Genomic DNA, 25,416 nt, shown 5'->3' on the forward strand with positions numbered 1-25,416 from the left:
CTGAAATGAAGGCTTGCCAACAGGAAGATAGGATGACTTTATCCCAGCCCTTGTAGTTAATAAAAATAAGAGGACTGTGACTGTGTTACCCCTGCCAAATAGCAAATGAAAATGGCATTTTTAAAACTGCAATTAGTACTCCTTTCACTGAGAAGGTCTGTTCTGCTTAATGATCTATGTATCAGTGCATTCCAGGCCATGGTACTAAATGGCTTAGAATATGCAGATGCTCTGCAATGTTACAGCATCTTCAAAAGATATCAGCAAAATGATCATTACTTGAATTGGCTGTAAGCAAGGCTTCAGAAAGTCCAGGTGGCCTTAAAATGCAGAGCCTCATGGTAGCAAGAGAAGGGCTGTGGTTTCTAGAAGTCTGCTTCCCTAAATATTAGCAGGCACTGCACCATCTGACCCCACACCCAGCTCTTCAGTTCAGCACCTTCCCTTCTCCACCAGGACCCTGTGCCCAGCACAACTGTGAAATAGTTTCCCAAGAATATAGTCATCACCAGCAACGTGCCTTCACAGTCAGGGGACAGACTTGCCTCAACACGGTGACCTCAGGCAAGGACATTTTATCAAATCCCTGACTTTGTGGGTGATGGTTGGCCAAAAAGGAAAGGAAAGTGACAGCTTATGTTATACCAAAACTGCAAAAGTGCTGCAGGCACCTTCTCTCAATCTTGGATTTATTATTGCTTCTTGTCTGTGGCCAGATAAACTGATCTGAAACCTAAGTCCACTTGGGTCTCTTTCCTGCTTTAAAACTCTTCAGAGACTTACCATTACTTCGAGGCTTCTGCCTAAAATACCTGGGTAGATGCATAAAACTCTGGATTTGACACTCCTCTTCCTTCTCCTCTGGGTGACAGTTCCCCTGACTCTCCTGGTGTGCCAAATTCCTTTCAACTCAGGACTGTCTCCTAGTTCTCCTTCTGCTAGATGGCCCATCCTCTCCTTGAGCCTTCTTTTCACTCTCACTTCTCCAAACCTCCATATGTCCTGTTCTCCTCCCCTGGCAGCTTGTACTTCTTCTTCAGATCCCTTGCAACAGCAGCAATTAAGCATTTCATTGTGTTTTTAGTTATTTATTATCTGGTCCCCACTATTAAGCTCCAGGCTCTATGAGAGCAGGGACTGTATCTGTCTTGCACCACTGCTGTATCCCCAGTAACCTATCACATGGGGATGCTCAATAAATATTTGAATAAATAAAGATGGGCTAGTATAAATTATGGCCTATAAATCAAATCCACTCCACTATATGAAGTTTTAGTGGAACAGCCACATGCACTTCTGTTCACATGTTCTCTTGGGCTATTTTTGTGCTACAATGGTAAAGTGGAGTAGTTGTCACAGAGACCATCTGGCCCACGAAGCCTAAAATATTTAACACCTTAAAGAAAAATTTTGCTAACCCCTAGACTAGATTTCAGTGTTTCTCAGTAGATAAAAGAGGTAACATAAAAGCAATAAAGTCTTATGAACAATAAATGCATTCCCATCTTTATCCATCTTACGCCCAGCAGGATGACATAGATGGAAAAGGATGATGTGCTTCTGAAACTTCATGAGCTTGAGGTGTGTGGGAATTGAGAAGAACCTGCTACACAGGCTTGGGGAGGCACTGTTGACCAAGCTGCTGTAAGCACTGAATATGAGCCAATACATTTATTGTGGGGTAAGTAACTAGAAATACAGATGTGATGACTAGCATTTGAGGTCAAAATCAAAGGCTGACGTCTGGCTTGTCACAAGTGCTACAGACCAGGCAGAGCCTTGGCTTCTTGTCATTCTTCATCTTAATTGACCATAATAGATCTGTCACCTTTAAGGGCCAGGTGGGCCCATGGCATGCTATGATTGATCGTCTGTGTCATCTCAGCCCATTTGTTTTGCACTAAACGGACAAGTGCTTATTGATGTCCATGAATGAATTCATCAATGTGCAGAGGAAAGTGTCAACCCAATGGGGCAAGGCACACCAAGAGGCAAATGGATCTGAGAGCTCAGCTAGGCAGCAGGAGTCAGGGAAATGGCACTGAGTGTCCAGCCTGGGCTGGACAGAGCTGGCAGGGGATATAATGCACACAGACAGACAGATTACTGAGCACTAAACATATGAAGAACAGCACTGGTAGGTGCTAGCCAGGTAGCTCAGTTTGTTGGAATGTTATCCCAACATGCCAAGGCTGTGGACTCAGACCTTTGCCAGTCACTTACAAGAATCAACCAATGAATGCATAAATAAGTAAAATGAATTGATGTTTCTTTCTCTCTTTCTCTCTCACATCTCTCTCTAAAAATCAATAAATAAAAATTTAAGAAGAAAAAAAGAACAAGGCTTATGAACAGTTAGCCCTGAACCTACGGCAACATTGTTGAAAATAAAATCTGTGAGTTGCCAGCCTTAGGGTCACAGAGTTTATAGAAAACTATGACTTCTGGATCCATCCCATAACCACTGAGCCAGAATCTCTTGGGAGCAGCTGGAAATATATATTTTTAACAAACACCCTAAATGATTTTTGTGTCCCTGAGAATTTGGAATCTACTGAACTAAGACCACACTATTTCTCTCTACTTCAGTTTAGACTACCTAGACCTATAGACAATAGTTAAGGAAGGAGGAAGATGTGAGTAAGTACTTCTTTTTGGAACCAGAGTAAAATGCTGGTCTGGCCATGTGCTGGGTCCACTCAGAAGCATTATGTTAAGTATTGCACCAGACTTGAATCAGCAACAGTCTTTACTGAAAAGTAGTTTAGAATCAAGTCAGAGAGGTAACATACCCAATATTAAATAGCTGGGAAGTGGCTGAGCTGAAATTCCAACACAGGGCTGTTGATTGCAAAACAAGAATTCTCATCGTCCTTCAATTGTCTTCCTACAAAGAGCATTTCCCCTTCCTTCCTTTCATTCTTTCTTTTTTCCTTCCTTTCTCCCTTCCTTCCTTCAGTCCTCCCTCCTTCTCTTCTCTTCTTGCATTCTTCCTTCCTTCCTTCCTTCTCTTCTTCCCCAGGGTAGGTCAACAGAGTGTCTTAGCTCTGGTCACTCAGAAGCAGACCTTGAACCAAGGACTCAAGTGCAAGTGATTCATTAAGGTAAGGGCCAGAATGAAATCAATAAGGGAATAAATAAATTAGAAGAGAGAAGGGAAGTAGCCAAATGAAGAGCAGTCACAGTGAAGTTTCTAATTCGGCCTGAACCCACAGCCATCTCCAGACCAAAAATTATCCCCACTCCTTGAGACAAAGGTACTAGATTTTGTACTTTCCCACCAGTCTTTTACAGTGGCAATAGAGTGAGGGGTGAAACTTCCAGACATTTCTGGCTTTCAGAATAGAACCAGGAAACTCTATCATCTAAGGGCATTTCTCTGAAAGTCAAAATATTTGGAGATATCCCACAATTTCTGGTCTTATGCTCTTAGCCCTCCTTTTGCATATGTTCACATTGGTCCAGGGTCCACAAAATGTTGATATATATTTTAAGACTGATGATTATAATAAAATAGAGAAAGCTTGTGCACCAACAAGGATTTTTTTATCATTCCACACCTTTTCTCTTCTTTTTGCCAAGGATGTGATGCTTGCCTCAAAGCAGAAAGGTATGATGTCGTTCATTTGCATATAAATTTTCCTTTTGTTCCTTCTTCAGTCTTGGCTTTAGCTCATTTTCAAAAGATATTCCTGCTGAATACCAGCCTTAATAGCAACACCCAGATCCAAAATCCAACAGAGAAATTGCAACTTTGCCAGAAAAGAGTTCATCATCCCATTTTATTTTAAGGTACCAAGCTTACTTTTTCTTTTTATTTCTTTACCACTTTTTCTTTAATTAAAAAAGTCATCAGTTTATTCTTTTCAGTTGAAAATTTTTTCTGAGAACCTTCTATAACCTTCTTATTTCTAGTCTTGTATGGTTGTGGTGAGGACTGCATTTTTCTCTGGTCTGGAAAAATTATTCAATTTGGAATTGTTGAAGACAAAATGCACCAGATGACTAAGGAGGTAATTTTACTTCAGGCTATTGCAATAGAGAGAACAATTCATTAATGAGAATGTTTCAGTGATAAGGAAGGAGGTCTGGGATGTTATAAAGGCAGGTAAGCAAGGAAGTCATTTACATGTATTATGGGAATCACAAAAAAGGATGGAGATATCTTATTTGAGTCATTGAGGAAAATGAAGGTAGGTCTTATTTTAGAATCTGGAAGAGCAAGGTGGTCCTCTTCCCTGGAAAACAAAAGGGTTGATGGTATTTCTTAAGCACGACTCTTTTCTGGGGAGTAAGGACAAATCCAACACTGTCATAAACATGATGCAGAAATTAACCTCAGAAATTTGGAAATGATTACAAAAAACTTTGAAGGGACTTTTGTCAGAGATATTCGACCCATAAAATAGTAACATCTAAACCACTGAAGCACTGCTATACATTGAAGAGGAGGCTTCCTCTACTCCACACAGACCTGAACCAAAACTCTCTACTTTGAGAAAAGTTGGAGTCATCACTTGACTTTTTTTCCCTAAAGACTCTTGTCCTCAAAAGGATGACCTCACCAGGTTTGAATAGCTCTAGGACTAGCTTGTATTTGTTCATTTGAGAGCTTTAGAAGACCATGACTAAAGGGAAATAAACCCAGAGTAATGACAGAGAAACCAAATGTGAAAGGTCAAACATGGCCCTAAATCAGAGCTACCACCCACTGGAGTTAGGCTACCATAAGCTTGGACTTTGACTTCCTAAGCAGAAAGCTTGACCTCTTGTGTATGACAGGTAAGTTACCTCTTACTCAACAATCTAGACAAGGAAGGCAGTGTCTGAGCTATTGGTAGAATAAAACCCGAGGAAAGAAAATAAACCTAAATCTAATTTGGTACAATAGGCACATATGGCCATCCCTCTACTTAACAGATAGTAGGTGCAGCCAACCTGCATCTCCAAGGTAGTCTCCACCCTACTATTGTGGTCTCTCCTCTAATTGCAGGCTCTTTCTCTTGCCCCTTCAGGACCACAAACTTAGCTTCCTAGTTACAGCAACATATATTTGTGTAGCAGTCTAGAGTTTTTTAGCCTTTCATTCACTCTTGATTCTCATAATGAGGGAGGGAATGTCTATTCCACTCTGTCTATTTTGAATAAAGAAACAAGGAATGGAAAGTGACTTGCCCAGTGTCACATGCCTGGTAAGTAGCTGAAAAACTCAAGTCTTGTGGGTGACATTCCTGATATACTTTCTCCACTTTGCCATATTCCTTTCTTGAATTATTTGCATAAATAAGTGGGGCTTGGAGACAGAAACAATCTTCTTTCTAATCATGGACTTCAGCCACTCCTCAAGGGATGTATTCTTTGCTCCCTCAATCATTTTACCTCCAAACAAAGAAGGTGCCATTGGGTTTTTCTAGCCAGGAATGATGCCCTGATCTGGAAAGAATACTGCCTGTGGAGAAAACTCTTCCATTTTCCCCAAAGGTTAAAGAAAGGGGAAAAATGCTTTTAATTTCATTTTTATTTAAATAGCCATGAGAACTGTGATCTCAAGATAACCAATCTGTTATTTGGTAGTGGAATTTTCCTTGTAAGGAGAAAGAGTACTTAGACCCAAATGTACACATTTCTTCCAAAATGTCATTGAACATCTATCTCTTTCCCAGATAGTGACAAACGCTCCATGTTCCTGTCAAAATGCCAGCTTTCCATACCAGCCTTAATAATAAAAGCCAGATCCAAAATCCAACAGAGAAATTGCAGCCTTGCCAGCAAAGAGTTTATCATCTCATTTTATTTTAAGGAACAGGCTCACTTTTTATTTTTACTTCTTTAGTGTTTTCTCTTTAATTAAAAAAATAATCATCAGTTTATTCCTTTCAATTGAAATTCTTTCCTGAGAATCTTTCACTAATACATGTTTTTTCTTTCCTAAAATATGATTGTTTGGATGTTTCAAAAATAACTTGATAAAAAGAATACCCACACACATCACTTGGGATTCTAATTTGGCTAAAAAGCTATTAGCAACTGTGTAATTCTAAATAATAAACAATATATAAATATAGACAGATCATTGTAATTATGTCTTTTTTTGAGATAGAGATTCCTTTTACCCCTGATTTTGCTTTTATCTTTTTCACCATTACCTCCACTTCTACCTAGGGGTAGGGGGAACTTAGAATCCAATAACATGGCAACTTATGCTATAAGCAGTTATCAATATTAGTAAAACAAAGATTTATCTGTCTCGTATTTGCACCTCCCTGAAAAAACTCTGAGTATTATGACAATGAGACTCACTGTTCTGAATCCTAGATGAGACCTGAGGATAAAGTAAGGATGCTAAAGGGTTGGGGGTACAAAAGAAAGGAGATGAAAGATTGGTGGTTATAAATCCTATAGATGATTTATTGAGGGGTTTCTATGTACCAGGCACTGTCCTAAGTGCTTTACACAAATTATCCCATTTTAACCTCACAAGGTTAAAAAATATATATGAGATGGGTATTAATATTATATCCATTTTACAGATGGGAAAACTGAGGCTGGTCAAGATTAAGGGACTTATCAAAATAAGCCAGCCATTAGTGACAGAGCTAGGAATCCAACCTGGATAATCTGACTCCAGAAAGCAAGCTCTGAAGAATCTAGAATGCTCCAGAACTCTGTGCAGTTCTCACTTGGCTTTTGCTCTCCATGTTGTCCTGGGGCAGCCCTCCTAGACCCACCAGGTTCCATCAGCAGCAGACAGACAGCCACCTCTGGGAGTGTGGAGACAGCAGTTCTCCCTGTGGCCTTTTTGGTCACAGGTGCCTGCTGTCCTGTATCTTGGCAATTCTGTATCTTCATAGCACCTCTGTTAATTGCTTAAGATCAGAAATCTAGTGCTGTTGCCATGGCCCCTCCTTGGCCTTTTCCCACTATTATCCAAGACCCACACAGCAATCCCCCTTCCAGATATCTCCCACCTGGGCCAGAGTGTGATTCCCTTGCCAAAGCTCCAGACCCATTCTTTGGCCTCCTTTCCTACCAAACGCAGACCTCCCTAGTATAAACAACAACAATAACAACGACAACAACAACTCATAGACACAGACAATCATATGGTGATTACCAGAGGAAAAGGGCAGTGGCGGAAGTAGAAGTGAGTAAATAGGGAATAAATAGTGATAGAAGGAGACTTGACTTGGGACAGTGAACACACAACACAACTATACACATGATATGTTATAGAATTGTACACTTGAAACCTATATGATTTTATTAACCAGTGTCACCCTAATACATTCAATAAAAAGGAAAGAAAAAAATATACATCATATGTTTGTGTGTCCAGACCAGAAACCAACCATGCTCTGCAGGTAACAAGCATGATCTCATTCAATGCTCCCAACCACCTTTGATGGGGGACTGTCATTATCTTCCTTTATAGATAGAGAAGTGGACCAGAGGATCTGACCCTGGGGATACTGATCTACCAAATCCATTTTCTTACCACTGTGATAATGATTACAGAGGTATTAGTAACAGGAACAGGAACAACAACAACAAAAAAAAACAAACAGGGTTTCAGTACTCTTTTGGAGAAAGGAAAATACTCACAAAATTAATTGGACTTTGCTAGCCAGTAAGCTCCAAAAGGGCTGGGAACTTTCTTCAGATGTGTTGGACAGAATTCAACACATAATAGGTATACAATGAAGAGCTTTGAATGAATAAATGAGTGGTTTACATGGTTGACTCATTGATTCTTTAAGCCCCAGAGCCTATAAATCTAAGCGATGAAGAAATAGCAAAACTCTCAGACGCACAGTTTAAAACACTGGTCATCAGGATCCTCACAGAACTGGTTGATTATACCCACAAATTAGACAAATATATGAAGGTGAAACTAATTGAAATGAATGGAATTGCACAGGACACCAATAGCAATGAAAAGGAAACTGGGACTCAAATCAATAGAGTGGACCAGAAGAAAGCAAATAATGGCCAAACAAAAAGAGTCAAGAAGCAAGAATTCAAAGAAATGAGGAGAGTCTTAGGAACCTCCAGGACATCTTTAAACGCTCCAACATCCGAATTATAGGGGTACCAGAAGGGGGAAAGGCACAGCCACCAGTGGAAAACTTATCTGAACAAATACTAAAGGAGAATTTTCCCAATATGGCAAAGGAAATAGACTTCCAGGAAATCCAGGAAGCTCAGAGAGTCCCAAAGAAGTTGGACCCAAGAAGGAACACACCAAGGCACATCATAATTACATTAGCCAAAATTAAAATGAAGGAGAGAATCCTAGAAGCAGTAAGAGCTAAGGGGACAGTCACCTATAAAGGAGTCCCCATCAGACTGTCAGCGGATTTCTCAAAAGAGACCATACAGGCAAGAAGGGGCTGGAAAGATATATTCCAAGTCATGAAATCCAAAGACCTACAACCAAGATTGCTCTATCCAGCAAAACTTTCATTTAGAATGGAAGGGCAGATAAAGTGCTTCTCAGATAAGATCAAATTCAAGGAGTTCATCATCACCAAGCCCTTATTATATGAAATGTTAAAGGGACTTATCTAAGAAAAAGAAGTTAAAGAAACATGAACAGTGAAAGGACAACAAACTCACAGTTATTAACAACCACACCTAAAACAAAAGCAAACTAAAAGGACAGCTAGATCAGGAGTGGAAACATAGAAATGAAGATCTCAAGGAGGGTTAGCAACATGGGAGTGGGAGGAGGAGAAGCGGGGAGAAGATACAGAAAATAAATAGCACAGACAGTAGATAGAAAATAGATGGGGGGGGCAAGAATAGCATGAGAAATATAGAATCCAAAGAACTTGAGACACATGGTCATAAACTAAAGGGGTAATGGTGGGGACGGGGAGGGGGGGGTAGGGTGGAGGGGAATGAAGGTGGGGAATAGAACAACTGTAACGGCATAATCAATTAAAAAATTTAAAAAAAACACAAACATATACTGTGTCCTGAGCTTGGAGCTGGTATCACAAAGATAAATAGGACAGGTTTTCATTCCATGAGAAGTTCAGGGTCTGATTTATAGAAGACAGGCATATCTGATACAGGTTTCTAAGCTAGAAGGAAACCCAGAGAGATGTACAAATTGTATATGTATCACCACACTGAGCTTCTTGCAATAGCAATAGGACAGGTCTCTAAGTTAAGCTTTGAATACAAAGGCTGCCATTTCCCCTGGGGAAGTTTACCCTTCCTTTCCTCCTAGACTGAGGGTCAAAGAACAACTCTAGGGCCCCTAAATGTGTGAGATCACTCATCCCAAGCTAGTACCAGTTTCATGTGTGTGGCGAATGGCTGTGCACGTCAGACTTAATGAATCTGGTAGATTGCTGTTTGCAGGCAGCTAAGAATCATTCAATGGCTACAGCAGGAGCCAGCTGATAAACAGCCTTGAATTCCCAGACTGTGATAGTATGTCAGGGCTTTGCCACCTTCCAAATTACATAAGAATGAGCAAATTAGCATAGATGAGGAATTTATACACACAGGCCCTGGATCTTTCTTTTTCTTTAAGTACCTACACTGGAAAAAAGAAAACAAAACTAGAATAGGTAGGTAATGGGCCATCAACTCCTAGAATGTAGAAAAAGGTGATGGAAAAAACCCCAATTTATAAATTACTGGAGTAGGGAGATGCTACCTGAGGTGGGGAGTAGGGAAAAAGATGTACTTGATAGTGTGGTAGGTCCTCCATAACCCTTTTTTTAGCCTTGGATTCAGACAGTCTTGGATTCAGCCTTTAATCAGATGTTCACTCATTGTTCCACATATAGTTATGCTTTCTGAGCACCTCTTGTGTCCTATGCACTGTTCTCTATCCTGGAGACATAGCAATAAAGATACTAACAAACAAACAACAATAGCAAGATCAGCAAGTAGGGAAATGTGTCATTGTAGGCAATTAAACAATATGATGTGATGGAGGACACGGGAGGGGGCAGGGTACCATTCTGATAAGGGGTTTGAAGAAGGTTCTCTGAGGGGGTGATTTGTGAGCTGAGAGGTCCCCCTCCAGTCCTGCACCATGTGGCCAGATGTAGCCACTGAGGCACTGGAAGTACAGCCAGTCCAAATTGAGGTTGCCATCAGTTAGCAACCATACTGGATTTTGAAGACCTAGTATGAAGGAAAATATGTAAAATATCTCATCAATAAATTTTAATATTGGTCAGGTGTTGAGATGGTATTTTAGGTAGTTGGCATTAAAAATAAAGTATATTGCCAAAATTAATTTCCTGGGTTTTTTTAATGTGGCTACATAGTACACATTCATGGCTGCTCCAGACAGAAAGAAAAACAAACAGAAAGTTTTGAAATGTTAGAACAATGAAAAGTGTCTTTGTCTTGAATGTGCCACTTGCTGGCTGTGTGAACTTGGGAGGTTCCGAGCATCCTTGGTGGTGAGAAGGATGTTAATAGCATTTTCCTTGTGTGGGTATTGAAAGGAATTCATGAGAATGAATTTACATTAAGGATTCCGTCCCACCTGCCATGTGGTAATGAGATAGAGTAGGTGTACTGGTGGTCCTTGTGGCCATGAAAGCATCTCTTCCTGCTGGAAAGTCAGAGCATGTCTTAAGTAATCTATGGGTCTTTCATGGCCAACAACCCATCTCCCCCTCAACCCACTCAGGTGTGTCTGTCCCCACTGTCCACCCCAGCAACCAGCTGTCAGGAAAAGAACTGTGTGACTCCCTGGGCCCCCTTTTCAGCTGCTGTGGCACTTTCTATGTGTGAGCTCACTGAACAAGATAAAAGCCAATTTTTTCTCACAGAAACTTGGGAATTTTAACTGTTACATTGCTGTCTGGCTGGGAACTGAATGAGCTTGTCCAACCTCACTTGAAATTGGCTGTTTGGAACAAGCTGATGGAAGGAAAAAAGGTCAGTTCCATGGAGACTTCAGGAAGATATCACTCCAACAAAGGTGGAGGTGGGGACAGCAGCCTTCAGTCACTTCTGGACTCAGAACCACCTCTAGGAGGTCTCCCCTTCTTATCTGCTTGAGTACTTTGATATTTGTGGCAGTTGGCAAAATGCGAATAACAACAACTGAACTGAATAACAACAACAATTGAATGAGATGATTGAACATGCTTAATGAACAATAGGTACTCAATGAATTGTATTATTTTATTTTATTTTATCATTACTTTCTTCATTTCCTCTGGTGTGGGAGGAAAGGGAGACCCATAACTTTCCTCCAGAGCATCATAGGCTCCCAGAGCTGATGACAACTCAGAGAATTCTGCTCCAGGCCACATTCCTCATTCAGAAAAAAAAATCAATGGCCACCAGTCTCCAGAGGCCTTCTATGGGGAAGACACTCTGTCCTGTGCATCATAGATACTATGTATTTATCCATTTGACAGAAGGAAAAACTAAGTCTCAGAGATCATGAGACTTCACAAATTTCCATGAATAGCAAACTGGCAGAACCAGGACTCCAAAGCATGCATTCTAAACATTCCATTCCTAATACCCAGAATTTTCCTCTGCTTAAAACCTCCAGTGACAGCTAACTCACTACCTCACAAGATATTTATTAGTTAGCACTTACTGAGTACAGCTGGATGCCACATGCTATTCTAGGGGTTTCTTCTGCACATTAACTCAATCCATCCTAATTGCACTCCTGGGAAGCTGGTACTATTATTGTCCCACTTCAGAGGTGAGTTATTTTGGTTCACTAATTTGTCCACAAGCTGATAAATAACAGTCTATGACCTGCTATAACTGATGGCAAAGCCCAGACCATAACCACTGCACCCTCTAGCCTCTTAGGAATTGCACTACCTATATGTTTACAGGGATCCATGAGAATCCAGTGGGTGCACTGGTACACTCATCCCTGCATCCAGTGGCCATGGTGATTGGACATTTCCATTGTTCTCCATTCAGTAGAGGCTATCTCTAATGCCTGCAGCTGGAAAGGGCATGCTTCCTATAACTCTTACCCTAAAGACGCCTCAGACCCTCTGTAGACAAGACAAACCCAAAACTAGAGCAAAAGCTGTCTGTGAATGATCCATCAGCATTCCTTAAGTAGGCCAGGCTGCTCCATTCACGATTGCCTCCTACCATATGTGATAAGATGTGACGTATGGGGTTCATTTACTCTTCTATTCCTGCAGAAATATGGTGGGCACAATCAATTTCCCTGTTTGTTCTCTGCCCCACTGTTCCTGGGTTAAGTAGCCTGCTTTGTCTACATTTGTCAGTTGATATAAGCTTTTCCCTGCCATAGGCACCACTATTGATGAACATCGTCAGAATATGGAGCCTTGAATAATGTATAAAAGATTCAACATGCAAAGTCTCCCTAAGAAGGGGAAAGGGTGGCTGGGGGTGGGGATATAGAGTGTTATATGTTTTCTCTGTAGGAGTGCCTTCATTTACAAAGCATATTTGTCAAGTCTTTTGCTAAGAGTAATGCCATGGAGCAGCCTCCCATCATTCTTGTTAATGGGACTGTCTGTGTGTTACAGTAAACAGCTATAAGTCTTCTGTTGGAGCCATTGTGTAGCAGGCGGAGTTTTTTCAGCATCCAATTAAGGGTGTCTCCAATTGCCAGCTAGGATCATGAGTGCTATGACTCAGCCATCAGGCGACTCGAGCATTGTGGAGGCTTCTCAGAGTGGAGAGTGAGCTGAGAGGGTGGAGCTGCCCTTCCTCCACTGGGACAAGGGAATCTGGAGCAGGCAGATTCCCTTGTCCCTTGCATGTAATCCTGGACAACCTCTGATGTCCTTTAAGCATACCACATTGTGCTAGGTAAGTTTCAAAGATTTTAGCCTGGTTTTGAAAGCTTCTCTCAGATTGTTATAGATATAGGAGAACATATGAGCTCTAGAACAAGTCTACATGCATTCCATTTACATCCGAGCTATGTACTAGAGGTGTTACCTTGAGGAGGTAACTTGTCTGAAACTTGATCTCAAATATGTAAAAAGGGAAAACTCATAGTACAAGCTTTATAGGGTTATTTTGAGAATTAAAATAAGACTGTGTGATGCATAGTGAGCCACAACCACCATCACCTTCACATCATGATCATGATCATCATCATCATCATTTTCTGGACTTAAATATGTCTCATTCCTCACTGTTCTGTGCCTAGTTGACTAGTATTCATTTTTCATATTTCATCTCAAATGCCACCAGTCAGTGACTGCAGTCAGTAGGGGCTTTGCATTAATAATCACAATGGGGAGACAGGTTACTATGTACCAGGTCCATGTATCACTCTTATAACTACACTATGTGGTAGAATCTATCTCCCCATTTTACAGATAAGAACATTGCGGCTTAGAGAGCTTAGAGAGCTTCAGTGGATTTCTGAAGGAGTCATAGCAGTAAAGTAACATGATGAGGACTAGACCCCAGGCCTGCCTAGACAAGAGCCCACTGCCCTCATCTGTCTAAGGCAGGTATCACCTCCCTGGGATTAGGTCTACCCTTATGGCACTAATTGCAATTTGCAATGATTATCCTCTCTTGTTTATTGGTCCCAAGGAAGGTTATGAAGTTCTTAGTACCACAGAATGTCTCATTTTTATTCTATCGCTTATTTATTTAAATGGCTAAGATGCTAAGACCCTCACTTAACCCATCATCTGGGTTGTTATGGGCTTGGAAGATAACACCTTGTTTCAGGAGCCCATAAGCAGCCACTCACAGAGTCTATGGCAAAAGTAGAATCAGAACTTAGATTCTTTCATTTATAACCCTCCCAAAAATGCAGAGAAAGGTGGTCTTTACAAAGATGCTTACTTGTCTGTATTGGTTTTTATGGTTTGGTGGACAGGTTTTAAAAGGTCTTGAATCACTTCCTCTTGTCCAATTTCCATCCCTTCCACTACAGTCCTATCACCTTCTCCTTGCTGTTTTTTCCACAGAAATGAAGAGTGCCTGATGCCATCCTTAAGAGGAAAACTTTCATATTCATTCAGTCCCCAGCAAAATGTCTGAGCATCAGATTTGTAACTCTTCTCTTCTTGGGAGCTGGAAAGTTGCTGGTGGACAAAATAAGGTCTCTATTCGCAGGGTTCCCACAGTGCATTTGAGAAAAAAGGACAGTGATGAGATATGCACAGTGCGGAGGAATGCATGATGCAACACCACCACCAACAGCACACAGCAAGTGCCTAATTTTGTGGTTAAGTGCTCTCATCTAAGTGTTGCGGATACATTAACCCATTTACTCCTCAAAACCAAAGACAAGCGGTTTATCATTCCTTATATCAAATTGTTACCGAACAACAAGAGGTCCGAGGGAGGGGCAATACAATATTTGGCCCACCTAGGGATGCCCAAAACTGCTATACAACAGGGGCCCCTCCCAAAACCAAAATACTAAAATCTACTGGGCCCTTCTGTCCGCCGCCAATTGGAAAGACATCTCTTAATGCCAGAGATTTGTGAAAAGGAAACAAAATGTTTATTTAATGCTATTCAGGCCTAATGCCACCATTAAAATATCAAAGTCCTTTAGGGTATACACCTACACCCACACAGCGCTCCCTTCTCCCACTGTCCCAACTCCGGGTACAATAAATCAGGAAAAGAGCACACGTCTCTTTTTCAGGCCGCTGGTGCCATCAGCTGTGTCACTGTGCAGGATCTCGAGTTAATCCAAAGTACCGTGGTACCCTCTCATGGTCCACTGGCAAGAGTCCTTTGTACCCAGTTCCAGTCAAAGTCTCTCTTGCTTTTTTCAGGCCCCGCGGCCAAAGGGGGCACCCCAAAGCCGCGTGGGCCTCTTCTACCAAAGCTGCAGGAGTTCGCACTCCACCAAAAGCATGTGGCTGTCTTCTTCACCTGGCTGCAGGGATCTCCATTCTGGCAAAGCTGCATGGTTTTTCCCTTTCACCTGGGAAAGAGGGAGTCCACACCCTGGCAAAACCACGTGGCTCCCTCTTTCACCTCACCAAGAGGGGGTCCTCACTCTGCTGAAACCGCGTGGCTCTCCCTCATCTGGCCAAGCGGGGACCCTTCATGTCTCGGAGCCAGTCTTTTCCAAGCTCCCACCCAGGCCATCTCGCTCAGGAGCGCAGCCCCTTGTTACATTCTGAGTCCAAGCCCTTCTCACTCCGGAGAGCAGCCCTTAGTTCCCATCTTGAGTCCCCTAGTTCCATCCTCAGTCCCTGCTACTCCCTTCTTCCTGGCTCCAAACTTGGCCACTGCTATTTAACATATCTATGAAACCAGTTAAAGGTTATAGATATGTTAAATAACCATTCCAGAGGTTAGCTGCAAAACTGTTGCTATGCAAAACAGCTCTCAATAGCCTGGCTCCATTCATCCCTTCCCCCTGGGGGGGGGCGGTGAGGACATCTTATATGTCTCTCCAATATTTCTATACACTTTGAATTCTGGACACCATTCCAAATCTGTTTTTTTTTTCGGGGGGGCCCCCTGGCTGCACCCTGTATCAAAATGAGATAATAAATTCACAGAACGGCTTTTAAAATGTTCCTTAGCTAATGGAAGTACATACAAAAGGCCATAGGACTAACCATAAAAGAAAGAGTGTCCGAATTTAGGAGGGATTCACAGAAAGGCCTGGTCAGGTTGGAGATGATTATTGTTTCAAAGGGAAGGGATATTCCAAAAAAATGGTAAAGCCTTAGGAGTCGAAGCCCAGATGAGGATATATAGACAGCAGATACAGCACAGTTCTTGTAGGAGACCATTCTGCGTGGTGTGGGCCTAACTCCCACTCGGAGATGCACAGGACTCACACCCATTGATAGGTTCTTCATGGGTAATCAGGCCTGCAAATGCCTAGGCCGCTTTGAGTCTTACTTTTTGCCGGGAACTCCCTCACCCAGATTTGTGGCAAACACTTAATGCAAAGTAACTTCCTAAAATCCATGCTAAAGCTTCCTAGGACCAGTGTAACCGGTCCAACCACTTTTGCCCTTTTCATTTGCAAATATCCCTCTTCTGTGATGTGATTACTAGCATCCTCTCCTTTGTTTTCTGTAATAGATAACCACCTAAAGCAAACCTGTGCATAGTAAATGAGGACCATATGTAATGTGCCAAGAAATCCAATAAAGGTCCATCATGGCAAGGGCTGCAGCTTCTGCTCCCCTTGAGAGAAAAGCCATGCCTACCCTTTTCCTCCATAGGATGCGGTAGTTCGTGTGAATGTCTCATTTCATCCATAATGACGTGGACACTGCAGGTCGGTGCCTGCATCAGTTCTAAGGCACTCCAGCACAAAAGGGCATGACTCATTTGGGGAACTACTCATATCTCTACATTCCTGAGGTCTAATGCTCTAGGGGAGACTGCATCAAGGCAGGATCAAGGAGAGGGCACCTCTCAACCACCCCTTTCTCAGGGCCATTTGTCCCTTCAGAAATTTTATGGAGCACTTATTCTGTGTCAGGCTGTGAGGTGGCACAGCCTCTGCCTGAAAAAAAAACTCCCAGTCTAGTGAGAAAAGATTATTATAAGGATCACATTGCAAATACAGTGCTTGACATATGCCTGGGGCTCTATGCCGGGGCGGGGCGGGTGGGGGGGGGGGACATGAGGAGCAACAAAACCAGGACAACCCACAGAATATGGTATGTATGAGGGGGGACTTCAAAAAGAAACAGAATTATTTTCCGGAGGGCAGGCCCACTGTAGTACAGATTTCCTCCCTAGGTGAGTATTCTAGGAACCCATCTGTATCAGTGTACCAGCTGGCATTGTTGTGAGAGGCTGTGTTCAACTTCAGTGAATTTGTTTTAAAGACTCTATCAGCATGCTTGCCCATTTCATGATGGGTGATTTATGAGCACACCTACTCACACCACACTGAGTGTTCAACAGTTTTTGACCAAAAACATTGTGACTCTCATGTCCCACTCTCCCTCTTCACCTGATCTTGCCCCCAAGCAACTCATGTTTGTTTCACTGATGAAAAAATATCCTCAAAGGGAAATGTTTTGCTGATGTGGAAGAGGTGAAACAAAAAATGGCAAAAGCACCAAAAGGCATCAAAATTGATGAGTATAAAAACTGTTTTGAGTAGTGGAAAAAACATCTCAATAAGTGCATTGCATCAAACGGCAAGTACTTTGAAGATGATTGAAGTTTAAACATGGAAGAATAAATACACAATTTTATAAATAAATTTTGAGGATACCCATTCATAAGCTGTTATAGAGTCTGACCAGGAGTAAGCCAGGTGTTATCTACATCTGAGGTCAAGAGATGGCAGAAGATGTGACAGAAAATCACACAGTGTGAGCAAAGTCATATAGGTAAGAAAGAGCTGTTGTGTGCTGCAGCCTCTACTGGTACAATAGCCACCTTCCCCTTAGCACTTGTTCAGGTATATGCCAACCAGGTGCTCAGGGAGGACAGTCCCAGCTCTAGCAAAGGAATCATGATATGTGTGGGCCAGTCAAGATCAGGTCATGCAGTGATTGGTTTAGCTGTGGAGTCCAGTGATGACTAATGGGAGAGCTTCTGGGAAAAATATTATGCCTCTAAAAAGGAAATAGACTAGGAAAAACATCCACTTCCATCCTGTGGAGGACAAGATACCTCAAGCTGTTCAGGTTTTTTTATAATGATGAGGAGACAGGTTGGGAGGGGAAAGACCTATACTCTAATGAAGAAAGAACAGAAAGCTGGAAAGAACCTGTAACCTTGATGAGGTTATAGTGCCTCCAAATAAACCAGCCCTAGAACTGTCTCACATTTTATTATGTGAGATACTAAAGGCCTGTCTATTTTAAGCTTTTCTTGATTTGAATCACCTTTTCCTTGCAGGCCAAGGTGTCATGGCTATGAGAAACTACAGACAACCAGTGTGGCTAAAGCATAAAGGAATGGTGGCTGGTGGGGGCAGGAAAGTAGGCCTGGTGTGAGGGAAGTTGTCACATTAAAGAAAAGTTTTATCACAAGGTCAGCAGAAAGAATGAGGGGGGTAGTGTAGGGCTGCAGGAAATGAAGGTTTAAATGTTTGTGTAAATTGAAAGAAGGAATCTACTTGGAAATGAGAAAAAGCAAGATTAAAATGGAAAACACAGCCCCAAAGCTATTAATACCCAACAGATCCAAATTGAAAAATAAAAGCAATGGGTGAAGCATATAGTTCTCAAAATGAATTCGTGTCATAAACCATTAACATCAGCTCTACCTTATTACCTGTAATTCCAGAGAGGGGCTATAAGCGGCACAGGGCAGACGTCTGATTGGAGAGTAGTGAGAGCTCTGCTCCCAGGGCCCAGTGCAGGCCACAATTCCTGTGACCACCCTGTTCTGAGCATCCTCTTACCCCTTTCTGGGGCCCAGTGAGACCCCAAGCTGCCCTTGTCCCAGGGAAGCTCTCAAGCACCAACAAATGCAATTGCCAAAAATTTTGAAATCAAGAAAACTCTTGGTAAAATCATCCTTTCTTTTTCCCCTTATGTATCCTTCCAACAGCCTCCAAAATCACCCTGTTTACATTAATGCATATTAGCATTGATGAGTAATGCTAATGGTAGCATTACTACCATTACAGTAGATCATCAGCTCTGATCTACCATTGGGTCTCAGTCAATAAATGTCACCTATATTCGGGACAGATGCAGGTGAGATGAGGCACTAGAATGGTCTACAGTGTCCTAATGATCCCCAAGGCCTCCAACAGCCAGCACCCATACACATCACCACTTTAGAACCATTTGCCTCTGGCATATCACAGTATGTTGTGGTAATAACTGGTTGTGCTTTGGACATAGACACAGATTCAAACCTTAGCTCTGCCATTTAGGCAAGGTCTTCAAATTACTGAGTTTCAGCTTCCTGGTCTGCAGCATTGGAGTAAGCATGTCAGAGTCTCATGAGGAATGTGGGGATTAAGTTAGAAGTTGTGAGCATGTAGAGCAGTAGGAGCTCAATAAACACTGAGTTTCCCCCACTCATCTCCCAAATCATCGTGGTTTTTTTCTTCCTACCCTAGAAAGAGTTTGGGGTCTACAGAGCTCTAAAGAGAGATGATATTCACATGTAGTCAGTTTGCATCTTTGAAAATTTCAGTCCTTTGTGGGCAGGTGGGCGGGGAGGATCCCTTGCAGGGAAGCAACTCCTCAGATATTGTCTGCTCAGTAGATTCACAGTCACTCACAATTACAGGAGTGACTCATACAATTACACTCATATTATATGAGTCTGTCCAACCATCTAAGACCTCTGAGCATTGAGAAAGGGTTGTCCACAAATTTATTTACCTAGCAGATAACTCCAGAGTATTCGTCAGCTAAGAAGAATCTTCCATAAGTAGTCTATCTTCAAAATATATATACCTAAATATATTTACTATGCTAGCCCAAGCCACTTTCTTGCTTCTTGTGAAATATTAAATAGTTCTTTGACTGGTCTCTCTGTACCCAGTGATTCCCCACTCCATTTCATGACCACAAAGCAACCAGAGCCATGCTTTGCCAACCCACTGCTCAAGACTCATTGATGGTTTCCCATTGCATTTCACCAAAAATCCAAAATCCTTAATTGGCCCTGAAGTTCTAATATTATATAATCTTACCAATCTCCTTGAGTGCATTTCTTAGCCTAAGTTGCAGTTTCCTCACCTGTGACATAAAAGTGATACTGGTTAGGGATGATGTAAGACTCAACACAATAAAGCACAGAAGACATACTGCACCAGGCTACATTTCTGTCCTATGCTGAGGGATTTTTGAAAAAACAGCCCCTTTCCCAGCAGATGGGTTTTGTTTTCTATACATGATTACTCTCTTCTCTCCTCAAATGAGGTTCTTTTAACACCCCATTTCTCCTTGTCTCTGTTAACCATGCTACCCAACACACACAGACACATACACGCATACACACACAGCCCTACTAGACTGACAGACATGCTAGATTACCTCCAGAAGAGTTAAGAGGAGCTTAAGCACCATGCCATTAGCAGCAAATGAGTGTTCCTTGCACAGATGCAGAAAATATTAAGAGACTTCCAAAACCCCCAAAGTTCAAGTATGTCTCTCCTAGCAAGCCTTCTCTCACAAAGACCACTGTCTTCTTCCACAAGCCCCCTTCTCAGCAGCTGGCTCAAGGCCATGCTCCCCTCACCAGCAGGCCCCACCCTGTGCTCCAGGATATAGAATGATAGCCATCCAAGCCCCCTGGAATAACTACCAAAAAATCCCTGTACCCCTCTGCCCTTACTCGTTACTTAATGCCTAATTTTTGACCCAACATTCATGAAATGCCTCAAATAAGCCACAGTTCATTGATCATCAATCTTTATGTTAGAAGAGCTCTGTAATTCTTTCTACAACCTCCTCATCCAATGAGAAGTACAATTTATTCTTTCAGGACGACTCTTCATGTTCCTTGTTTTTTTTTTCAGCTTTAAGGAGGCGCATCCTTCCTGTTAGGCAATTCTTCATAATTATCTGACATATATTTCTCACTGGGGCAACAGAGTAAATCTAAGGCTGTGATAGAATGTCTCTCAATTCAGTGTCTATTGTTTGGTGCATACCTCATTGGTTTGGGTTGTGTCATAGTACACACCTGACTTACATTGTTATGGCATGAGAAAATTTTTTGGACATCATGCTTATTATACTACAGTCTTTGAAGGTAGAAGAAGGGGTCATGAGCCAAGGAGTGCAGGAGCCTCTGAAAGCTGGATAAAGCAGGAAAATGGATTTCCTCCAAGAGTCTCCAGAAGGAATGTGGCCATGCCAAGACCTTGATTTTAGCCCAGTAAGGCCATTTTTGACTTCTGACCTCCACAACTGTGAAATGATAAATCTGCATTGTCTTAAGCCGCAAAGTTTGTGGTCATTTGTTACAGCAGCCATGGAACACAGATACCATCCTATTTTCAACTCATTCTGACATAGTTCTAACCTTTTTCCTAAAATTCAGCCAGCCCATCCTATATGCTGGGCTTTTTTCCCTTTCAATATTCCCAGAGAGTCATCAGGGTCAAATCTGTAACAACATTTTCAACACATTTTATGTTAGATACTGTGTTTTATGTGAATTACCTACTTTAATCCTAATAACCATACTCCAGTGTGGTCATCATCACCCCATCTCACAGATGGGGAAATTGTGGTATTAAGTTCCAAAGTTGAGAAGTGTTCACATCCTTGGTCTATCAGACTGTAAGTCTTATGGACTGGCCAGTAGGCTGCATAATCTATGCTGGGTCCCCACCTGCACATGCTTCTGCCTGTCTCCTGTGGCTGCTCACCTCTCAGTTTATAAAATCTGAATCTACTTCTTTTACTCAGAAAGTGAGTGCTTTCTTATGCTGGTTCAGGCTTCACAGATGGTAGGATGACAGAGGAGATAACTTCCCAGAGTTTCAGTTTGGAGCAGGGATACCATGGAAACAGGTGAGAACAGCATGATTTGTTCTGTTTTGACTCTATTTTAATTTGGATGGCTGGATATAAATCAGTGCTTCCATCTGACACCAACCATGACAATTTGGGACACCCACTAGAGATTTACAGGGGTAAAGGGACTTGCCTAAGGTCACCATCTTGGGCAGGAGCTAACCAGGAAATTAAATTCAGGCCTTCTTGGCTGCAAATCTTCCCTGCTTCATGCCTTTGTAAGTCTGCTGTTAACTGGCCTTGCACTTTCACTTCTATCAGTAGCTCTTAAATCAGCAATCGACAAACTGGCTACATCAGAGTCACGTGGGAAGCTTTTAAAAGTACAGATTCCTTTGACCTACCTCCAAGACTTTGATTCTGTATGGCTGGGTCAGTGCCTGGGAATACAGAGTTTCTGTTATTTTCCTTTCACTTCTTGTCAATGACAAAGATCAGCAAGTTTCAGGAAACACAGCATAGACAGCAACATGTATATTCTTGTAAAAGTGAAATATGTGAATGCCTTCCCTCTACCTCCACATCTTTAAGCAACCTGAGCTTCACCCTCCACCTCCACAATTGGAAGTTGCTCTAATCCCAGCCCTTGCTAACCAGATTTTTGTGAAACCTACAGATATAAAGGATGTGGAATAGGTTACTGGGTCATGGTTATAGCTTTTTTGTTCTCTTTATCCTGTCACAGAGTTTTTGGCAGCATGTTTTCCACCTCCAGACTATGAATCCCTTCATCCAGTGTCCTCAGGAGTTAATGAGGAGTTAGTGTAGCTGAAGTTAGGAAGACCTGAGTTTGACTCCCAGATAGAAAATGAGCTACAAAACCTCTTTGCATTGTCTTCTCTGAGCTTCTTTTCACCTCCAAGATAAAAGGACACACTTAAACATTTAGAGCAGGGATGTCAAACTCAAACACAAAGGTCACCTTGACCTCGCAGTTGCCTTCAAAGGACCAAATGTAATTTTAGGACTGCATAAATATAACTATTCCATAACAGTTAAGTGAGAGTTCAGCTCTGCCACCTGGTAGAAATGAGGTACCAGCCAGATAAAACAAGGTGGAGGACTGGATTCAGCCCACAGGCCTTGTGTTTGCCACCTGTGTTCTAGAGATTTGGTGGGATGGTGCATGTGCAAGTAATGTCATTTTGTCTTCTTTTAAATCTAAAACATCATTATCACCACTATTATTGTTGTAATAATTTAAGCATTTCAGGAGCTTGAACATTAAGCCCTCATCCATTATCTGACTTCCAGAGAGTGACACCAGTTGAGAGACTTTCCCAGCTCAGGATATCTCTCCTACACTTCATTTCCAATCCAAAAAGTCAAACTTGTTGCATTTTAGCATCAAGCATCCCAGAGCCAGCAGCAAGCAGACCAGCCCTTTCTGTGGGCTGTGTGCCAGCCTGGCTCCCAGCAGCCTCCCTCAGCTGTTGGAACAATTCTCACTGTCAAAACTTTCTGAGAAGAGTCATTAGTTTCAGAGACAAGGGAAAGGAAGGATGTTTTGCCTGGGGCATCTCTTTGAAAAGGTCTAACTTTCTAAAGTGGTAAATAAGCCAGGCTTCTTTTCTGGGGGGTGCAGGGGAGTGGGCAGGAGGAGCTCAGTCAGGCTATCACCTCCGGGAGCCAGCTGGTGTTTGAGACATCATTACTTCCCCAAGTTTCCCTCCCTTCCTCCACTGGGCTTCTGCAATGCGGCCTGGGAAGCGAGCTCTGCAAGCAGCCTGCACAGCTCTGATTACACCGGCAGGCACTGCACTGAGGGTTTTTATTAGGTGGAAAGAGGGAGGGAAGAAAAGCCAGAACACTAGCTGGGGGGGAGAAAAGCCCTTCTGCCTTTAGATAAAGGCGAGAATTATTTTATAAGCGTCTGGAGCAGCAAAGCTTGTGAAAGGTGAATGTGCCATTCAACACCACTCCTAATCTTCAGTTTGCAGTGCCCACATTTCTGAGTCAGCTCGTAGAGACGCCAATGTGATCAGGGACAGTGAGATTAGTCCTAACAAGATATGACTGGAAGTCTTAGGTTGGCTGTGACAGACTCGAAGTTCAGATTCCCTGCCTCTGCTCTGAGGTCTAAATTTTAGGGTCTAGCTACTTCTTACTTAAATCCCATGAACTCATGTTCCCTGGCATTCATCTTTTATCCTCCCGTTCTCCTTGAATAAAATACTCGGCAGCCCAACAGCTTCAACCTTAGTGGCTTAAGATGAACTACTAGCAGGTAATAGTCTCTCATTTTAAGAAAGGGGAGCTGAAAAAAGGGAAGGTATCAGAGAGGAGGGGTATCTGCTTTGCCGGAATTGTAAAAGCTGGAATCAGAGCATTGCTTATGAATTCGGACCTAGTTGGCTGATAAGGCACCTCCACTCCTTGATCATGTCAGTGTGGATGCACAGAACACCCACGAGGGGGTTAAATATGATGACAATTAGGCTGAATTAATTCTGCATCCCCACTTTTCACCCTCTGTAAACAATTGCTAAATTCAATGCACCCCGCTCCTATAATCTTTCCCAAATTCATACTTTCCTCTACCCCTACTGCTACTTCCCCAGCATGTTCCTGTCCCCTCTCATCTCAGGAGCTGTAACAATTGCCCAGTCTCTCCTTGAATCTATCCCTCCTCCCGCAACATACACCAAGGCCATTTCCCCAGAGCACAGGGTAGCTTCTTCTGCCTTCCTCAAAAATTTATTAAGCTTCTATTATGTGCCAGGCACTGTGTTTGTCATTGGGAAAAAGAAATTGTTTTAAAAGCATTTTAATTTTTAAAAAATTGACAGATGCCATTTTTTAGGAGCTTAACTGTATCCCCCTAAAATCCATATGTCGAAGTCCTGGCCCCTAGGACTTCAGAATGTGACTGTATTTGGAGATGGGGGTCTTTAAAGAGGTGATTAAATTAAAGTTCATTGGTGTGAGCCCTAACCCAATGTGACTGGTATACTTCTGAGAAGAAAAAAATTAGGAAACAGACACATGCAAAGGGAAGACAATGTGAATTCTCGGGGAGAAGATGCCCTTCTACAAGGCACAGAGAGAGGCCTCAGAGGAAACCAATCCTGCCAACACCTTCATCTCAGACTTGCAGCCTCCAGAACTCTGAGAACATAAATTTCTCTTATTTAAGCCCCCCAATTGGTGTTACTTTGTTATGACAGCCCTAGGAAACTAATACACAGTCTTACAAGCTTATACGATTTAGAATGGAAGACAATAATTAGTCAAATGAACATAAAACTAAATGTATATGTACAAGAGTGCTAAGTGTTATGGAGGGCCATGTATGGTGAGCTATAGATATGGAAATGGATAGATATATATATAGTGATACTGACATAGACACATGGATTGAGATATGAATATCAATAAGATGTTGGTATAGATATGGATATGGATATAGGTAGGTATATCAGGAAAAACTGTTCTAGTTTAAGGTGAGGTCAGGGATGGCATCCCTGAAAAAGCAATAGTAGAGTCAAGAACTAAAAGAACATATGGGTCAATTAAATATATTAGGTATTTATATATGTACCTATATATATGGAGAAAAAAATTCAGGTAGAGAAAAGCACATGGAAAATACCTAGGACTGGAGGAGTGTGGCCATTCACAAAAGTCCAACAGAGGCTGGGGTGGAAAGAGGGCGTGGGGAGGAGAGTGATACAAGGCAAGTCGGAGGAGCAAGGGAGGGCCAAACTCTCTGATGGCTTCCACTGCCTCTCGAATACCATTCAAGGTCTTCAACACGACTTTGAAGGCCCTTTGGGATCCCTTCTTCAGGCCATTACATCTTTCACCTCTTCCTGCTGACATTCCATGGAGACAACCCAAGCTGCATGAAGGTCCTCAAAAGCTTCATACCCTCCAAATTGGTTAAGCCTCTTAAAAGAATGTTTTCTGAGCCAAGATCATCACTCACCCTTATCTTTCTGACTTTTTCAACCTTTAAGACCCAGTTCAGAACTCAGTTCTTCAGGGAAATACTTCCCCAGGTCCACCAGGTGAA

The sequence above is a fragment of the Artibeus jamaicensis genome, unplaced genomic scaffold (assembly GCF_021234435.1).
Source record: "Artibeus jamaicensis isolate MK-2021 breed Jamaican fruit bat unplaced genomic scaffold, CSHL_Jam_final contig_700, whole genome shotgun sequence".
Classification (NCBI taxonomy): Eukaryota; Metazoa; Chordata; class Mammalia; order Chiroptera; family Phyllostomidae; genus Artibeus; species Artibeus jamaicensis.